We start from the raw sequence: 16,602 nt of genomic DNA, 5'->3' as shown, positions 1-16,602 counted from the left end.
GAATTTATGCCGAAAACTCGAAAGTTCACGTTTGGACATTTGAGATTAAATCAACATCTTTTGTCTACTGAAGATTCTACAAAATAGATTTTCTTTCCTTCATAACCAAGGCATGAGTTCTTGCTTTTCACCTAAACTCTGTTTCCAGAAGTTCTGTGGAATATCATCTCAAAGGTTACGTTTTGTTCCATTTCTGTAGTTGGGTTGAGAGAATTACTCTTGCTCTTGAGTGATTTTAGATTCCATGAAGTATGGACATTTAGGTTGGTCCCTTTTGAGAATGCAAATCCATCAGCCCATCAATTAGAAAATGCCATCCAAGCTCACAAACCTCAAATCATCTGGTCCACAATGAACTATAAAGCATCAAATCCCTATTAAACTGGGTATTGTTAGCCTAAAAAATTCAATTTCTCTTATTAGAGCCATCTTATGAGCTTAATTTCCAAGACCTTGAGTAATGAGTATTTTGTGGAAAACTAGAGAAAGAGTATAAATTTGGAAATTTCTACAGTGGTCATCAAGGAAAGGAGATATCTTCAGTCTGCTAGTTCTGAGGTCTGGGCACATGAAAAAGTATGGAAATGAATTACTTTAAAAATAAATGGGTTCAAACTCATGGTCTACCACCAATGACATATTAAGATAAATCTGGCATAACACTGAATCTTATTTAACTAATATATTAATATTAATATTGAAAATATGTCTTCTCAGAAACTTGCACCAAATGACCTTGAACAAGTTGAGTTTTCAACATGTAACCATCTTCAATCTAGTAGAGAAAGGACTTCCATCAACAGCATCTTCTGAATCCCATATTAAGGTAGTCTTAAGAATTGATTCCCAGGAACCAGTAAGATGCATAAGTGTGCCTTCTCAAACACTAGCACCAATGGACATGGGTCACAATGGGTTTTGGCCATGTCACCTCATTCCATATGGCATAGAAAGGTCATGGCCCACCACCCTTAGCTTATTCTAGGTGTAACGCTGGTGTCCCTAAATCATGTTTTCCCCATCCCTCCTGTAGGGACGCCGACATACTCACTGTCGTGTCCTCTGCTCCGGCTCTTGCTGCACCTCCTGTGTCTCAGGGCCTGTGTACGCCGTGCAGGTTCCCTGGCTCTTAAAGCGGTAGCACACATACGCCTGATGTGTCCCCAGCCAATAGCTGGGAGGCAGTAAGGATTTACGTCACCTTCCCCTGTAGAAAAGTGCCTGAGCAACATTAGTGTTTAGTAAGTCTTCAAACTGCTATGTCCGTTATCAGATCCCTGTTCATGTACTCATCCTGTTTGTACCTGAAACCTATCCCTGAACCTGTCCTGTCTGAATCGGTACCTATACCATGATGCTGGCCTGTCTGAATCTGCTTTTTAGTTCTGCCTTGACCCTGAGTCGGTCCTATGACCTTGAATACGCAGCATCTGAACCAGCTCCAATATCCGTAGTGGCCCTGATCATGTTCCTGTCCTACCAGCTACTCCTAGTTCGTACATTGGTCCCTGCCACCTTGAGGTCAGCTGCTGCAGTTCTGGGGTCTGTGCTGGAGTGGTACCTGCCAACCATCTGTGGCTCAAGTCCAACCACACCATCAGAGGCTCTAGTGAAGATCCAGGTAGTCGCTTACTTACGCTTCTGCAGGTTTTTCCCGTTCCATGGGGCAGTGAGTCCACACCTACCAGCGTGGCACTAAGTAATATATTAAGTTGGTCCCCTCCTTAAAATCTAGCTGCAGTGTTAACCAGTTGTCTTTGGTCCTTTGTAAGTTTTCACCATGTAACCTCCTTACAGTAAGGAGAGGTCATGGACTACTATTAATGGCATCTCCTAGTTCATATAATATATTTGGATGATCTCCCGCTTAAAAAAGTTCAAATGAAATATTAAGATTTGAAAGCCTGTCAATCATCATGGTGAGTACTGGCCACATAACCCTGTTGTTGGTAAATATTGATTATAGTGGGTTTTGACCACATAACCCAAATTTAAACGATAGAAAAACATTATGAACTACCACCAACAGCTTCATCTAGGGCAAACATTGATTTTTATCTAATTGGATTTATTTCATGAACTCATAAAGCATCAAAAGTTATCCTATGGGTCTGCACTCCTTGTACTAGATTTGCTGCCTGCATGAACTTTGAGCAAGTCACTAATTTTACTAACTACAGTTGGAGCACCCCCACTGCCGCAGGGCCGAAGGGTACCCGGTACCGGGCATCTCTGTATCGGTTCTGGGATTGTCACGGTGGCTAGACCTGGTCCGTGACCCTGCTGAGGGGCGTCCAGTGAAAGTTGAGAATGAAGTGGTGTGGTGCAGGTCGCGGTTAATAATGAGGACACCAGGTTGCAGTCTCTTTACCTCTTTACTGAAGGCTTCAGGATCCTCAATCCGGAGTACGGTTAACAGGGCTGTCTGAGACCGGCTGGTCCGATGGCACTTCCAGAGTTCCCTTTGCAGGTGGAAATCTGTGCCTACCCTCTAGCGCTTGTGTGTTGTAGTCCTTCCCTGCTTAGCACCACGGGATAGTCCTCACAACTGTTGTGTCTGTTTCTGAAGTTCCCTCACAACTGATTCTGATGTTCTTCTCCGTCCCCCAGATGATATGGCTAGGACGCACCCGTATGACGGGTAGGCCTGGAGTTCTTCCGGGACCCTAGAGTCGCCCCTCTCCAACTGTTGCCCCCTATGTCTGCTTAGGTGATTTGGGTGAGACAGCCTGCCTATAACTGACTGTCCTGCCGTAGGTTTGAAGTAAGGCCTGGAGCTCAATACTTCCTCGGCGTTTCCGGCCACCGGCTACGCGCCTCAGTAGGATGTTGCCTCGGTCTTACAGCACGACTCCTACTGGTGTTATCTCCTTGTTGCGTTGATCTCGTTTCTCACTCTTCACAATAAACCTCGCTTCTTGTCCTTTCTTGGGGTACCGCCGCAATGAAGTGCAGGCGCTGTCCCGTAACGTTCTCTCTGTTCGCTAGGCCTCTGTCAGGATCCCACCCCTGACAGGGACCCCCCTGAATCTTCCCCTGCAACACCCTCTGCCACAGGATGTTGCCTCGTTCCAACCCAGTCAGCTTTCTGTCTAACTTCCTATCTAACCCCCAGTTTTACCAGATTGTGAGGAGTGGCCTAATACATAGCACCCTTAGCTCCCCCTGGAGGCCAGACTGTGAAGTGTATTGGTGTCTGTGATACTTGGTCAGGTGAACTCCTTCAGTGCCATCAGACGTACCAACACTCCCCTTATCGGCGGAGCATCAGCACTGCAACGACCAGGACTCTGGGGCGCTGCACACTGATAATTTATGCCCATACTATAGTATTTTAAACTTTATCATCAATGTAATCCAGCTATCTTAAGGGTCAGTTGCATTAACCGGATTCATCCAGGTGCATCTGCCATCAGGTGCAAAACATTGTTACTGTTTTGCTCCTGATGGCAGAAAAATCTTTTTCTTCCTGAATACTATAAATTACAACCTGCTCTCACATTCCCTAATAGCTCAGTGTGTTATTAGGTTGATTTCGATTCAAGGAACAGCCATGAAAAAAGTTTCTCAAGAAATGTGAAACAGCTTAATCCAAGCTCATCAATAGTTGTCTCTTGGCCTAGAAAAGTGCCAAATTGCATAATGTGAGCGCCATGATAGTTGGAAGAATAAAGTTCATCCATCCATTCAAAAGCCAAGAGGTCAACAATAGTGTTGAGTGATACCGTCCGATACTTGAAAGTATCGGTATCGGAAAGTATCGGCCGATACCGGCAAAGTATCAGATCTAATCCGATACCGATACCCGATACCCATACAAGTCAATGGGACACCAAGTATCGGACGGTATCCTGATGGTTCCCAGGGTCTGAAGGAGAGGAAACTCTCCTTCAGGCCCTGGGATCCATATCAATGTGTAAAATAAAGAATTAAAATAAAAAATAGGGATATACTCACCTCTCTGGCGGCCCCTGGACTTTACCGCCGTAACCGGGAGCCGTTGTATCTAAGAATGCGCGCTTGAAGGGCCTTAGATGAGGTCACTGCGCTCTGATTGGTCCGTAGCAGTCGCGTGACCGCTACGCGACCAATCACAAAGCCGTGACGTCACCTAAGGTCTTTCAAGCGCTTGAAAGACCTTAGGTGACGTCACTGCTTTGTGATTGGTTGCGTAGTGGTCACGCGACCGCTACGGACCAATCAGAGCTCCGTGACGTCATCTACGGCCCTTCAAGCGCGCATTTTTAGGTACAACGGCTCCCGGTTACGGCGGTAAAGTCCAGGCTGCGTCGGAGAGGTGAGTATATCCCTATTTTTAATTTTAATTCTTTTACACATTGATATTAATCCCGATACCGATTCCCGATACCACAAAAGTATCGGATCTCGGTATCGGAATTCCGATACCTGCAAGTATCGGCCGATACCCGATACTTGCGGTATCGGAATGCTCAACACTAGTCAACAAGTCAGCTCATCACAAGGTCTATCAGTTCTGGTGCGACAAACAGGTAGTGGCAGTGGCTCATATACTTCATAATAGTGAGATCACGGACGCCCATGCAAGCGTCATGCAATGCACGTTATACAAGTCTGGAATGATGGCCTGAAAAATGGTGAAGAAGCCTTGACTTCAATGTATTCATAAGTGTTGGCTAGAGTTTACAAAAAAGTATGAAAAGTGGACAGTAGAAGATTGGAAACGGGTGATTTGGAGTGATGAGATGAACATCATTAAACTAGGCTTTGATCGGTGAAAATAGTTCTGTAAGAAACAAGGGAAAAAGGAGATAACAGATTGAGAAATTGAAACAACTCTCAAGTTCGGTGGAGGAAGCCTGATATATGGGGTTGTTTCATGGCCAAAGGCACTGGATACTTGACCAGGATCGATTGTGGTTTCAATGCTGAGCTATATGTGAGTATCCTACAATGCAAGTTACTTCGTACACTCGAGTACTATGGGTTTGAAGAGGATGACATAGTGTTCCAGCAGGACAACGCCCCCAAAAATGCTTTGAGATTAGCGAAAAGATGGTTGAATAACAATTAAGTAGAGGTGTTGGATTGGTCCCCACAGTCCCAAGAGATTAACCTATTTGTACACTTGTGGGTAGAGCTAAGAAAAAGCTGTATACAACCCACAAGAGTTGACCAGTATGCACCAACTTTGGGAACGTGTAGAAGAGATGTAGAACCAGATTTTGGTAGAGACATGATTAAATCTGATCAAAAGCATGTCCAGAAGGATTCAGTGTTAAAAGCCTAAGGTGGATTTTTTTTTAGGAGCAAAACAGTAACAATGCAGTAACATTACAAGAATCTGCATAACTAATCATATGCTAACTACAGTATATGCAAGTCTAATTTATGTATGAGATAGTCAAGTTTATTTCCAATAAATGATGGTAGACTCACCTTTAAAGCAGATTTGGATAATGAGATATGGAGCCTGAAAGTCAAATGTTCAAAACGTCACCCTTTTGCTCGTCAGCGCATGTGCAGGTGGGAATGGTGGGGTGCATCCCTGGCCTAATCTTAGGTGACATTTAAGGGGGTTATGTAACAGGGACTCAGGTTGTGCTCCTTGACATGTTTTGGAGTTAACCGGCGTCAGTGCCAGAACCACATAGAACCAACTCCCCAGTAGGCATCTGCTCTCTCAATTCTTACTGGTTTGAAGGCCATTTAACAGAAACTCCTTGCCAGAGTGATGCCACCTCTGGAAGAAGGCTAATCGGCGAAACACGTGTTGAAGCAGGTGCCATGGTACTAGGATGACAGAATATAGGTAAACTCTGTACATTATTCCTTGTGCTTCAAACTATTATTATCTATTGAGTATTGACATGGTGAGAACTTTGTCCAAGCTATTCTTTGTTAGCCTATTATTGATTCTACTACATACTTTCTAGGTACTGTACTTTTATTTACTTTGAATTGTGTATAACCAGGTCTGGACATTCTTGCCGTTGTATATAACGCCATCTATTAGCTGTTTAGCCTCCAGCTGTGCGTCACCATCCACTGACTGACTCATATTTAACTTGTTCTATATTATAATGTTGTAAGAGAATAAAGATTATTTTAAACGCATATATTGATTTATATGTGCACTTTTTGTATAGGATTAGTTGTTATTCATTGTGGTTAACTACATTTACCTTTACATACTATTATACACTTTATGTGTTAGTTATTTATATTTCACTTTTTTAGTATGCGATTACTGCATGCACTTTATGAATACAGTTCATATATAAACATGGTCTCCTGAATAAGAACTGTCCCAAAGGAACTGGTAAGAGTATGTATTCTAAGAATCAAACTGTAGTAGACTTGTCTTGGTGGGTCTAACCATGTAACCACCCAACGTTTACTAAAAAAAAAAAGTAATGGACTATTATTACTGGCATTTTTTTAGGTCATATCTTAAGATGGTTTTCCTTCATGTACTGGTTCACAGTAACCCAGTAAGATTCTTCTCAGATGCTGGTAAATTGGCCATAGTGGGTTTTGACAGCGTAAACTTCTATATGGCAAAGAAAGGTCATGGACTACCACTGCCGAAAGCTTCTTCTAGATCACATATTAACATTGTCTCCTCCTTATGAACTGTCTAAAATGCACGTGTAATTATTAGAAGTGTATCCTCTGAGACTAGAGCACTAGAGGACTTATGCAACCACTTGACATTTGGCAAAGAAATGTCATGGGCTACTAGTAATGGCATCTTCTAGGTTATATACTAAGATCATCTCCCTCTTAAGAAATGGTTCAAACAGAATGGTAATATTCAAAAGTGTGTCTTTTAAACATCAGAGGACATTGGTCATGGTGGTTTTTACCGTGTAACCTCATTCCAAATGGCTTTGAAAGCTCATGAACTACCACTAATAGCATCTTTTACAAATGGAACCAGCTCAAAGGAACTAGTAAGAATCTAGTGTGTCTTTTCAGACACTGGCACATTGCTCCTAATGGGTTTTGATAAAGTTACCCCCTTCAGTCCAGCAAAAAAGTCATGGACTACCAAAAGCTTCTTCTAGGTCACATATTATTATTGTTCCATCCTTCAAAACCGGCTCAAAAGAGTCAGTAAGTATTAAAATGTGTTCTCTGAGATTCTAGCACCAGTAAACGTACAATTTGCTGGATTTTGACTATGTGAACACCTTAGATATAGTAAAAACAAGGTCATGAATTACCATTGCTCTCATCTTCTAGGTCATAAATTAGGAGAATCTCCCACTTCAAATGAAATGGTAAGATTCGAAAGTATGTCTTCTCGGGCACTGGTGGAGATCGGTCATGCAACTTCCTTCCGTTTGGCGAAGTAAATGGGGGAAGGTTTCTTGTCTTTTGGACAAGTCTTTGCAAAGTCGATATTCCTTCTACCCACTTTGCTTTTTCCAAGGCAGTGACTGATGTGTTAATGGAACCACAGACTCCTTAAAATTCAGCGGGGCCTTTCCTACGTCTCACAAAAAAGACTGATGGTATTGGTTGTAGGCAGACAATATAACACTGGAAGAGATGGAAGGCAAGTGTCGTACAAATAGTCGTTTACATATTATTGATACATTTTAATAGAAAACAATACAGAATTTGAGGCGCGTTGTTCTGGCAGATAAATTTGCAGCCAGCAGCCGCGCTCCGGGCTCAGCGCTCGGCGTATGGGAGAATGTTTATTACGTTCTATTTATAGTCGCTGGTATTGCTACTAAATCCATACACCGAGGTAGAAATTACATTCAGGCATCTTTATTGTACTACACCAGATTTTTTTTTTTTTTAAAGCTGGGGGAAGGGGAGCAGCGTCGATGTTGTATAATAAGAACATGGATCATTATACTGCCGAAGTAATATAAATGATAAGCTCGGGATTGAGAGGACATGATATGGCAGATACAAGGGATTGGGACGCAGTATAGATGATTTCCCAAGACTAATGGAGTCCACTGTGGAAATAACGAGGGGATCAAATGGTTTTCACATGAGGAACATATATAATGGGTCAAAGAGGAAGGAGGGTGCTGTACTGAAGAGGTTCCCGTATTAGGTCTTGTCTGTTTTGGACAATCCCTTTCATTTGAAAGATCCCGTAAGAAACTACTGATTACAGGAAGTCTAGAACTCCAACTGATCAGTTATGATAGGTGGAAAAACCCAATAGCAAGTGTTTCATATTCCTGCAGCTCCCCCACAGAGCAACTGAGGTATTGCATAATTCTTGGCAAGCTACGTAATATATGGACATGTGGATTCCTCCAGAGCAAAAGACACTTTTTTGTGGCAGATTTTAACTAGGAGAAAGTCACTCTACAAATTGGAACATCTCTTGTTGGTCTGTTCTCCCATGCAAGACTCCCCTCGACAAAGAAATGACAAGGTGAAGGAAAAACAGCCCATGAACTGTATAAAATGGGGAGCTGTTTTCTCTTTACAAGATGTGAATCACTGGAAGCGATACGCCTTTTTCAGAACTCATGGATGGCAGTAGTCCTCCAACACTGGAGGAATTCTGATATTATGGACGACTAATGCCATCTTCTAGATCAAGTAAACTTTAAAAGCATGTCTTCTCAGGCATTGGTAAAAATGTTGGGTTTTGACCACATTAACTCCTTTTATTTGGCAGTGAAAGGTCATGTTCTACTCTACCACTAATGTATGTTTTTTATCTCCATATTTCTCAAGACGGACTTACAGAAAGTGGTTAAAACAAATTTTTATGTCATGGAGACATGGAGGATATTTTGTTTTCTGAAGGCCAAACTTGAAAAATGAAAACATCTTTATTATTTTGGAGGTCCTCAGAGTGATCCTCCAACCTCATATATGGTAGGAAAACATCAACCTGCAGGAGTTATAGCTGAGCCATCATCATTCCGAAGAAATCTCCAAGAAGCTTCATATCATTCTTCTCATAGTGAGATGGAAAAAGGGGGAACCAAGCTTTTTCGATAACTCCATTCATGGAAATTCGTAACAACAGTCTATGGAGCTGGTAAGGATCTAAAGTGACAGCTGGAAACTGCTCATCCTCTTGGATTTCAAACACTACAGACTGCTGGAAAATGTCAGTGAGCATATTCCTACATTTTTTTTTTGCCGTAAATATAGCTTTCATTCTCAGTGATGCTCTCTAGTGGATGAATAGAAAAGATAGCTTGGGTATCAGTGATATCATCACAATCTAGTGAAAGGACAGGCAGCATCTTCAGTGATGTCATCGCTGCTATCTATTGATGGACAGGAGGCATTCTCAGTGATGTCACCGCTGATCTCTAGTGATGGACAGGAGGCATTCTCAGTGATGTCACCCCTGATCTCTAGTGATGGATAGGAGGCATTCTCAGTGATGTCACCGCTGATCTCTAGTGATGGATAGGAGGCATTCTCAGTGATGTCACCGCTGATCTCTAGTGATAGATAGGAGGCATTCTCAGTGATGTCATCGCTGCTATCTATTGATGGACAGGAGGCATTCTCAGTGATGTCACCCCTGATCTCTAGTGATGGATAGGAGGCATTCTCAGTGATGTCACCGCTGATCTCTAGTGATGGATAGGAGGCATTCTCAGTGATGTCACCGCTGATCTCTATTGATGGACAGGAGGCATACTCAGTGATGTCACCTCTGATTTCTAGTGATGGATAGGAGGCATTCTCAGTGATGTCACTGCTGATCTCTAGTGATGGATAGGAGGCATTCTCAGTGATGTCACTGCTGATCTCTAGTGATGGATAGGAGGCATTCTCAGTGATGTCACTGCTGATCTCTAGTGATGGATAGGAGGCATTCTCAGTGATGTCACCGCTGATCTCTAGTGATGGATAGGAGGCATTCTCAGTGATGTCACCTCTGATCTCTGGTGATGGATAGGAGGCATTCTCAGTGATGTCACCGCTGATCTCTGGTGATGGATAGGAGGCATTCTCAGTGATGTCACCGCTGATCTCTGGTGATGGATAGGAGGCATTCTCAGTGATGTCACCGCTGATCTCTAGTGATGGATAGGAGGCATTCTCAGTGATGTCACCGCTGATCTCTAGTGATGGATAGGTGGCATTCTCAGTGATGTCACCGCTGATCTCTAGTGATGGATAGGAGGCATTCTCAGTGATGTCACTGCTGATCTCTAGTGATGGATAGGAGGCATTCTCAGTGATGTCACCGCTGATCTCTAGTGATGGATAGGAGGCATTCTCAGTGATGTCACCGCTGATCTCTAGTGATGGATAGGTGGCATTCTCAGTGATGTCACCGCTGATCTCTAGTGATGGATAGGAGGCATTCTCAGTGATGTCACTGCTGATCTCTAGTGATGGATAGGAGGCATTCTCAGTGATGTCACCTCTGATCTCTAGTGATGGATAGGAGGTATTCTCAGTGATGTCACTGCTGATCTCTAGTGATGGATAGGAGGCATTCTCAGTGATGTCACCGCTGATCTCTAGTGATGGATAGGAGGCATTCTCAGTGATGTCACCGCTGATCTCTAGTGATGGATAGGTGGCATTCTCAGTGATGTCACCGCTGATCTCTAGTGATGGATAGGAGGTATTCTCAGTGATGTCACCGCTGATCTCTAGTGATGGATAGGAGGCATTCTCAGTGATGTCACCGCTGATCTCTAGTGATGGATAGGAGGCATTCTCAGTGATGTCACTGCTGATCTCTAGTGATGGATAGGAGGCATTCTCAGTGATGTCACCGCTGATCTCTAGTGATGGATAGGAGGCATTCTCAGTGATGTCACCGCTGATCTCTAGTGATGGATAGGTGGCATTCTCAGTGATGTCACCGCTGATCTCTAGTGATGGATAGGAGGTATTCTCAGTGATGTCACCGCTGATCTCTAGTGATGGATAGGAGGCATTCTCAGTGATGTCACCGCTGATCTCTATTGATGGATAGGAGGCATTCTCAGTGATGTCACTGCTGATCTCTAGTGATGGATAGGAGGCATTCTCAGTGATGTCACCGCTGATCTCTAGTGATGGATAGGAGGCATTCTCAGTGATGTCACCTCTGATCTCTAGTGATGGATAGGAGGCATTCTCAGTGATCTCACCTCTGATCTCTAGTGATGGATAGGAGGCATTCTCAGTGATGTCACCTCTGATCTCTAGTGATGGATAGGAGACATTCTCAGTGATGTCACCGCTGATCTCTAGTGATGGATAGGAGGCATTCTCAGTGATGTCACTGCTGATCTCTAGTGATGGATAGGAGGCATTCTCAGTGATGTCACCGCTGATCTCTAGTGATGGATAGGAGGCATTCTCAGTGATGTCACCTCTGATCTCTAGTAATGGATAGGAGGCATTCTCAGTGATGTCACCGCTGATCTCTAGTGATGGATAGGAGGCATTCTCAGTGATGTCACCGCTGATCTCTGGTGATGGATAGGAGGCATTCTCAGTGATGTCACCGCTGATCTCTGGTGATGGATAGGAGGCATTCTCAGTGATGTCACCGCTGATCTCTAGTGATGGATAGGAGGCATTCTCAGTGATGTCACCGCTGATCTCTAGTGATGGATAGGAGGCATTCTCAGTGATGTCACCGCTGATCTCTAGTGATGGATAGGAGGCATTCTCAGTGATGTCACCGCTGATCTCTAGTGATGGATAGGAGGCATTCTCAGTGATGTCACTGCTGATCTCTAGTGATGGATAGGAGGCATTCTCAGTGATGTCACCGCTGATCTCTAGTGATGGATAGGAGGCATTCTCAGTGATGTCACCGCTGATCTCTAGTGATGGATAGGTGGCATTCTCAGTGATGTCACCGCTGATCTCTAGTGATGGATAGGAGGCATTCTCAGTGATGTCACTGCTGATCTCTAGTGATGGATAGGAGGCATTCTCAGTGATGTCACCTCTGATCTCTAGTGATGGATAGGAGGTATTCTCAGTGATGTCACTGCTGATCTCTAGTGATGGATAGGAGGCATTCTCAGTGATGTCACCGCTGATCTCTAGTGATGGATAGGAGGCATTCTCAGTGATGTCACCGCTGATCTCTAGTGATGGATAGGTGGCATTCTCAGTGATGTCACCGCTGATCTCTAGTGATGGATAGGAGGTATTCTCAGTGATGTCACCGCTGATCTCTAGTGATGGATAGGAGGCATTCTCAGTGATGTCACCGCTGATCTCTAGTGATGGATAGGAGGCATTCTCAGTGATGTCACTGCTGATCTCTAGTGATGGATAGGAGGCATTCTCAGTGATGTCACCGCTGATCTCTAGTGATGGATAGGAGGCATTCTCAGTGATGTCACCGCTGATCTCTAGTGATGGATAGGTGGCATTCTCAGTGATGTCACCGCTGATCTCTAGTGATGGATAGGAGGTATTCTCAGTGATGTCACCGCTGATCTCTAGTGATGGATAGGAGGCATTCTCAGTGATGTCACCGCTGATCTCTATTGATGGATAGGAGGCATTCTCAGTGATGTCACTGCTGATCTCTAGTGATGGATAGGAGGCATTCTCAGTGATGTCACCGCTGATCTCTAGTGATGGATAGGAGGCATTCTCAGTGATGTCACCTCTGATCTCTAGTGATGGATAGGAGGCATTCTCAGTGATCTCACCGCTGATCTCTAGTGATGGATAGGGGGCATTCTCAGTGATGTCACTGCTGATCTCTAGTGATGGATAGGAGGCATTCTCAGTGATGTCACCGCTGATCTCTAGTGATGGATAGGAGGCATTCTCAGTGATGTCACCGCTGATCTCTAGTGATGGATAGGAGGCATTCTCAGTGATGTCACTGCTGATCTCTAGTGATGGATAGGAGGCATTCTCAGTGATGTCACCTCTGATCTCTAGTGATGGATAGGAGGTATTCTCAGTGATGTCACTGCTGATCTCTAGTGATGGATAGGAGGCATTCTCAGTGATGTCACCGCTGATCTCTAGTGATGGATAGGAGGCATTCTCAGTGATGTCACTGCTGATCTCTAGTGATGGATAGGAGGCATTCTCAGTGATGTCACCGCTGATCTCTAGTGATGGATAGGAGGCATTCTCAGTGATGTCACTGCTGATCTCTAGTGATGGATAGGAGGCATTCTCAGTGATGTCACCGCTGATCTCTAGTGATGGATAGGAGGCATTCTCAGTGATGTCACTGCTGATCTCTAGTGATGGATAGGAGGCATTCTCAGTGATGTCACCGCTGATCTCTAGTGATGGATAGGAGGCATTCTCAGTGATGTCACTGCTGATCTCTAGTGATGGATAGGAGACATTCTCAGTGATGTCACCTCTGATCTCTAGTGATGGATAGGAGGCATTCTCAGTGATGTCACTGCTGATCTCTAGTGATGGATAGGAGGCATTCTCAGTGATGTCACTGCTGATCTGTAGTGATGGATAGGAGGCATTCTCAGTGATGTCACCGCTGATCTCTAGTGATGGATAGGAGGCATTCTCAGTGATGTCACCTCTGATCTCTAGTGATGGATAGGAGGCATTCTCAGTGATGTCACTGCTGATCTGTAGTGATGGATAGGAGGCATTCTCAGTGATGTCACCGCTGATCTCTAGTGATGGATAGGAGGCATTCTCAGTGATGTCACCGCTGATCTCTAGTGATGGATAGGAGGCATTCTCAGTGATGTCACCGCTGATCTCTAGTGATGGATAGGAGGCATTCTCAGTGATGTCACCTCTGATCTCTAGTGATGGATAGGTGGCATTCTCAGTGATGTCACTGCTGATCTCTAGTGATGGATAGGAGACATTCTCAGTGATGTCACCTCTGATCTCTAGTGATGGATAGGAGGCATTCTCAGTGATGTCACTGATGATCTCTAGTGATGGATAGGAGACATTCTCAGTGATGTCACCTCTGATCTCTAGTGATGGATAGGAGACATTCTCAGTGATGTCACCTCTGATCTCTAGTGATGGATAGGGGGCATTCTCAGTGATGTCACCTCTGATCTCTAGTGATGGATAGGAGGCATTCTCAGTGATGTCACTGCTGATCTCTAGTGATGGATAGGGGGCATTCTCAGTGATGTCACCGCTGGTCTCTAGTGATGGATAGGAGACATTCTCAGTGATGTCACCGCTGATCTCTAGTGATGGATAGGAGGCATTCTCAGTGATGTCACTGCTGATCTCTAGTGATGGATAGGAGACATTCTCAGTGATGTCACCGCTGATCTCTAGTGATGGATAGGAGGCATTCTCAGTGATGTCACCTCTGATCTCTAGTGATGGATAGGAGGCATTCTCAGTGATGTCACCGCTGATCTCTAGTGATGGATAGGAGGCATTCTCAGTGATGTCACCGCTGATCTCTAGTGATGGATAGGAGGCATTCTCAGTGATGTCACTGCTGATCTCTAGTGATGGATAGGAGGCATTCTCAGTGATGTCACCGCTGATCTCTAGTGATGGATAGGAGGCATTCTCAGTGATGTCACCTCTGATCTCTAGTGATGGATAGGAGGCATTCTCAGTGATGTCACCTCTGATCTCTAGTGATGGATAGGAGGCATTCTCAGTGATGTCACCGCTGATCTCTAGTGATGGATAGGTGGCATTCTCAGTGATGTCACCGCTGATCTCTAGTGATGGATAGGAGGCATTCTCAGTGATGTCACCGCTGATCTCTAGTGATGGATAGGAGGCATTCTCAGTGATATCACCGCTGATCTCTAGTGATGGATAGGTGGCATTCTCAGTGATGTCACCGCTGATCTCTAGTGATGGATAGGAGGCATTCTCAGTGAGGTCACCTCTGATCTCTAGTGATGGATAGGAGGCATTCTCAGTGATGTCACCTCTGATCTCTAGTGATGGATAGGAGGCATTCTCAGTGATGTCACCGCTGATCTCTAGTGATGGACAGGAGGCATTCTCAGTGATGTCACCGCTGATCTCTAGTGATGGATAGGTGGCATTCTCAGTGATGTCACCGCTGATCTCTAGTGATGGATAGGAGGCATTCTCAGTGATGTCACCGCTGATCTCTAGTGATGGATAGGAGGCATTCTCAGTGATATCACCGCTGATCTCTAGTGATGGATAGGTGGCATTCTCAGTGATGTCACCGCTGATCTCTAGTGATGGATAGGAGGCATTCTCAGTGAGGTCACCTCTGATCTCTAGTGATGGATAGGAGGCATTCTCAGTGATGTCACCGATGATCTCTAGTGATGGATAGGAGGCATTCTCAGTGATGTCACAGCTGATCTCTAGTGATGGATAGGAGGCATTCTCAGTGAGGTCACCTCTGATCTCTAGTGATGGATAGGAGGCATTCTCAGTGATGTCACCTCTGATCTCTAGTGATGGATAGGAGGCATTCTCAGTGATGTCACCGCTGATCTCTAGTGATGGATAGGAGGCATTCTCAGTGATGTCACCTCTGATCTCTAGTGATGGATAGGAGGCATTCTCAGTGATGTCACCTCTGATCTCTAGTGATGGATAGGAGGCATTCTCAGTGATGTCACCGCTGATCTCTAGTGATGGACAGGAGGCATTCTCAGTGATGTCACCGCTGATCTCTAGTGATGGATAGGAGGCATTCTCAGTGATGTCACTGCTGATCTCTAGTGATGGATAGGAGACATTCTCAGTGATGTCACCGCTGATCTCTAGTGATGGATAGGAGACATTCTCAGTGATGTCACCGCTGATCTCTAGTGATGGATAGGAGGCATTCTCAGTGATGTCACTGCTGATCTCTAGTGATGGATAGGAGGCATTCTCAGTGATGTCACTGCTGATCTCTAGTGATGGATAGGAGGCATTCTCAGTGATGTCACCGCTGATCTCTAGTGATGGATAGGAGGCATTCTCAGTGATGTCACCTCTGATCTCTAGTGATGGATAGGAGGCATTCTCAGTGATGTCACTGCTGATATCTAGTGATGGATAGGAGGCATTCTCAGTGATGTCACCGCTGATCTCTAGTGATGGATAGGCGGCATTCTCAGTGATGTCACCTCTGATCTCTAGTGATGGATAGGAGACATTCTCAGTGATGTCACCGCTGATCTCTAGTGATGGATAGGAGGCATTCTCAGTGATGTCACCGCTGATCTCTAGTGATGGATAGGAGGCATTCTCTGTGATGTCACCTCTGATCTCTAGTGATGGATAGGTGGCATTCTCAGTGATGTCACTGCTGATCTCTAGTGATGGATAGGAGGCATTCTCAGTGATGTCACCTCTGATCTCTAGTGATGGATAGGAGGCATTCTCAGTGATGTCACCTCTGATCTCTAGTGATGGATAGGAGGCATTCTCAGTGATGTCACTGCTGATCTCTAGTGATGGATAGGAGGCATTCTCAGTGACATCACCGCTGATCTCTAGTGATGGATAGGAGACATTCTCAGTGATGTCACTGCTGATCTCTAGTGATGGATAGGAGGCATTCTCAGTGATGTCACCGCTGATCTCTAGTGATGGATAGGAGGCATTCTCAGTGATGTCACTGCTGATCTCTAGTGATGGATAGGAGGCATTCTCAGTGATGTCACCGCTGATCTCTAGTGATGGATAGGAGACATTCTCAGTGATGTCACCGCTGATCTCTAGTGATGGATAGGAGACATT

The sequence above is a fragment of the Ranitomeya variabilis genome, chromosome 1 (assembly GCF_051348905.1).
Source record: "Ranitomeya variabilis isolate aRanVar5 chromosome 1, aRanVar5.hap1, whole genome shotgun sequence".
Lineage (NCBI taxonomy): Eukaryota > Metazoa > Chordata > Amphibia > Anura > Dendrobatidae > Ranitomeya > Ranitomeya variabilis.
This window is presented reverse-complemented; position numbering follows the sequence as displayed.